Genomic DNA, 4959 nt, shown 5'->3' with positions numbered 1-4959 from the left:
GGTGAAACTAATAAGACCATGGTAGTAGAAATAGTCACAATAGTCTATCTATGTGAAATGACAAAACAATATGTGAATAACTACTGGTGGTAGACATTGGTAACTGGGAGAGGTGAGGCTGAAGGCATACAAGATATGAACATGTCATAAAGGTATGCGCTCAAGGCCTTAGGTGTAGTTAACACGGTCTCAATTTATTTGGCATTTGTAGGAGCTGTATAAACACCTGACGGGTTAAATGTAAACATGAATGGGAATGCACAACAGTCTGTTGAGTTTGGAATTCTCTGTGCAAACTCTGCCTTTGAAATGACTTTGAATACTTCACTAACTTGACATAGAAATCTATAAGAGTATCATGTATCAGTGTCCTTATATACAGAGAAGTGAAGTGGAAATGTGATGTCATGCGATGCAGACTTATATGATGTTTTCCTAATCCATAGGTGAGAGGACATATGATGTTTGGACAAAGATAAGTAGGACTCAAAAGGCAGTGACAGTGCATTTGCATAAATAGCCTTGCAGAGCTTCATGGGTCTGGCATCCTTGCTGATCTTCACTTCACTGAAAGAGGCACAGAGGATATCTTTTGGTTTTACTGATGATTTTAGCCCCTTTTTGTTTCTGCTGACTCATATCAGTTAGGCAGAGACCTGACTGTTTTTGCTGGATTGTGCGGATGCTGGTGATTCATTGTTGACGCTTGTATCCTGACAATGGAGACTGGAATCACCCCAACGAATTACCTCTAAACAGTCCACATCTCTTTGTCCGTACCATCTTTTCTTTGCAGCCTTTGAACAGTGCTCTAGAAAGGGGGTTGAAGCATTTGAGAACCCTTATTAAAGTAGCTTTTGAAAAGTCTAAGCCTCCAGAGAATTATGATTCTAAATAATCTATTGGCTTACTTATAGATTAAATACAAAAATACATGTGGGGCATTTTAAAACATACCTAGAAGATGATGAGGATCAGGTACGTGCTCATGTCACATGACAGTGAGTAACTGGGCAAAGTTGTGCAGCTATTTTGTAGTAGAATCAAGATGCCCCTCAGTCAGATCCCAGATCATAAGCTTTCTTTTCACTATTTCAAGACAACGTATGATTAATTTCTGAAAACACTGCACAGCAATGAAATTCCTAGGGAGCTCAGACTTAAGAGAATTCATCACAGTTTGAACAGTCAAAGAGATCTTTAGTGAAAAAGTGGGAATTGAGGTAACGGCTGAGAGATGAATGAAATTTTGATGAGTGGGGAGTAAAGGAATGTGCATCTTAAGTGAATATATTGGCACAGGTAGAGGTGTAGTGTTAGAAAGTGCATCGATTGACAAATCCATACTTTTTCTTCTAAGTTTAGGTAATTCTGCTGAAAGCACATGCATATGGAATTAATTTGAAATAAAAAGATTAACAGGAAAATTCTGCCACTCTGAATATTTACTATTGTAATGTAATCTTCAAGTTGTCCTCAGATAAATCTTAGTTTGATCATACAAAATGTCCTAATTATACTACTAGTTATTCTAACACTGGCACATTGCTCCTCTGTGCTACACCACAGTAGGAAAAGAATCACTGCAGTTGGCAAGTGCAAAATTACGAATGTAAACACAAAATCCCTAATATGTACATTCATATGTAGTGTATATGTACACATATGAGGCTGAAATATAGAACAGTTCTTAAATTAATTATTCATAAATAAATAAGCAATATTGATAGATTGTAATAAAAATTATAAAATATGTATAACATTTGATAAATATTTACCATTCATGAGAAATAGCTGTATTTTATTATGCTAAAATTATTTTATAAGAAGTCACCTGACTTCATAACTATTAAACTGTGCTCCAAAGAGTTGCTCTTTATTTGAGAAGAATGGAGTGCTGATGACAGATAAAGGCTCAAATTTACTAATTCTGCATATTTGAAAATGTTGATCCAAGTTTTAAGAGAAGTCATGTGAGTTTGTGACTTTGAAAATAAAGCAGGAGAAATTATGAATGTAGATACATCACAGAAAGGCTCTTGGTGTGAGGGAGGCTAAAGCACCTGATATATGTAATCCTAGGCTATCTGCCTCCTACTCCTGGTGTGACTCACAAAGGCAGAAAGATTCAGTTACAACAAAATCAGTGTATTGAGAAGGAATTTCAAGCTTGTAAAATGATAGATATCTGCTACCATAATTCACTTAGGAAATATAAAGACCCTTCCGAGTTTTCAGGACCATTCTGTTCCTCTCCAAAAAAACAAAACAAATCAAAACATAGCAGACATGAGTAAAATCAAGAAAAAATGTTAAAATGCTGAATTCTGTTTGCATGACATGGTAAAAGTATATTCTTATTATTTTTATTGCATACTGTATTTAATTAAATGTTGCAAAAGAGAATATTGGCATTGCTGTATTCTTACTAAAATCTATGCATGTTTGATAAATAGCAGAACAAAAGGTAGCTTTTTCTTCTTGAATTTGAAACTAACTGTTGGCTAGTCTAGCTATATTCAGCCTGGGAGCAACCAATTAAGAAACACATTATAAATTTATCAGTCCAGTCCTAAACGTAGTGTTTATCTGGACTGTAAACTTTTCACACATTCCAGATTCATAAAAGTTACCATTTATAAATAGTTTTAGCACCTCTAAATTAATTAATTTTTTATTAAAGAGTTGATTTTAAAACAATTTTGTATTAAATAGTAAATTAATGTTTCTAGCATATTTAAAAGATTATATTAAAAAAATCATCCTCATAGATAAGAAAGAATAAACAAAATAAGTGAGAAATAGAAAGAAACTAATTTTTTAAGTGAAGAAATGTACATGGCCCAAAACTAACACGAACGAAGTACTTACTATCTGAGTTATTTGCAAAATGCAATGCAAAGCTACAGTGAGTTTTTTCTTTACTCTAGGAATAATGGCTCCCAAGGAAGCAAAAAATAAATGTTGGTGAGCACATTCATAACCTTCCCTAAATGGGAGTGGGTCCTCCGAGAACAGCTGGAGTCAGAAAAATGTCTCACAGTTTTGTCCGCAAGTTATGTCTATCTGACAGAAATAATTCTTCAATTGAAGTTTCCTCTTCTCATGTGTGTAAAGTCAGTAAACAAGATTAGTTATCACATCATTCATTTTTAAATTGAGTTGTTGTTTTTATTCCTGAGAAATAAATCATCCTGCTTTAATCCCACAACTTCAGAGACTAACATAAGAAATTAAGCATACATTAGAAATCTTATATCCCTCTGTCATATTCATAGTTAGATAAACTTCACTGCTATTAATAACATCCTACATACACTTAGTTCTAAAATATTGTAATAATATGTATTATATTTTGTAAAAAGCAAATATTGCATTGTTATACTATCTTGTTTCTTGATGTCTTGAAATATATCATGTTGAAACTCAACAAACTTGCAAAAAGACAGCATTCTGAGAAGGCAATTTGAATATGTATGTAACTTTCAGAATAAACTAACTCAATGGTACTTTAATACAACTTTTTATTTAAATTATTCATTTATTTTATGTATGTGAGTACACTGTCTCTCTTGAGACATGCCAGAAGAGGGCATCAGATCCTATTACAGATAGTTGTGAGTCATCATGTGGTTGCTGGGAATTGAACTCAGAGCCTCTGGAAGAGCAGCCAGTGCTCTTACCCACTAAACCATCTCTCCAGCTCCTCAATACCACTTTTTAAATTAGCAAACTGAGGTCCATAAAAGATAATACATAATAATAAAATTTGTAGTTTGACTTTGAATTAAAAATGAACACTCATGTTTCATAGAGGATATATGTACATTTTATGGTTGATAATCTATTGTGAGATAAAATATAGTTACTATCAATACAAGTAATTAGTTATTATCTTGATAAATCATCATAAATATTCAAAATTTTTCAATTCTATTTAACCTATTTCATTGCTTAAAATGATAGTTGACACTCAAATTGTTTTCATATATATATGCATATATATTAATATGTATAAACATATATGCATATATATACATATATATAAATTGATATTCAAAGAAGGAAAAGATGTCTTCCATCTCAAATAAGTTGGTCACTGTGAGTATCCCTTGAGAGACTTTCTTCTCCTGCAACTCATAAATCATATAATCTCTGCCTGATTTTGTCATGCTAAGTAGTTATAAACACATCATTAAATGACATGTAATTTATCATTGTACTAGGTAATCTGAAGGCAAATATCCTCTACTGCATTTTTCCATAAATGTAGTTACAATTTAATAGTGATTTCTAGAAATTAAAAGTGAGTAATAAATTTTAAATCATACAACAGTATCAGAACATCTTGAATGTATTCCAATAGAGTACAACTGTATTGTTTCCCATTTCCTGAAGTTGAAAATGTACTAGAATAATTCCTGCAAACAATCTGAAAAAGTCACAGAGCTCTGTGCTCTTACTCAGCTTGCTAAAATTATCTGAGCTTAATTTCAGTGTGATAGTTATATTGATCTTTCATTTTAACCTAACATTTAAATATTACAAGTATACTGAATACAGTGTTGTATTTGATACAAAATAAGAATGAAGTTATCACAGCACAGGTATCATTGTTAGCAAGCCTAGATAAGATGAAATATTCATTAATTTCACCATTGAGATCAAGATCTCAGAAAAAATTGACTCCCATTTATGACTAGAAATCATATTAAAAGATATGACAGAAACACACCTTAAAAATGGTTTCCAAGGATCTATAAATATATATCTAGTACTCATGGAAATTCTTCATTTTTATCTTTCATTTGAGGATTACTACTTAGTAATGATGTCACACAGTGGAAGTAAATGCCCTTTTGTTACATAAAACAAACTTCTCTAACTATATCTTCTTTTTATCTTGTGCTCAAGAATATTTTTTATACATATGTCTGTGCATCCACATGACAGTCACTA

The sequence above is a fragment of the Grammomys surdaster genome, unplaced genomic scaffold (genome assembly GCF_004785775.1).
Source record: "Grammomys surdaster isolate TR1022 unplaced genomic scaffold, NIH_TR_1.0 126391, whole genome shotgun sequence".
NCBI lineage: Eukaryota > Metazoa > Chordata > Mammalia > Rodentia > Muridae > Grammomys > Grammomys surdaster.
Note: the sequence above shows the minus strand (reverse complement) of the source record.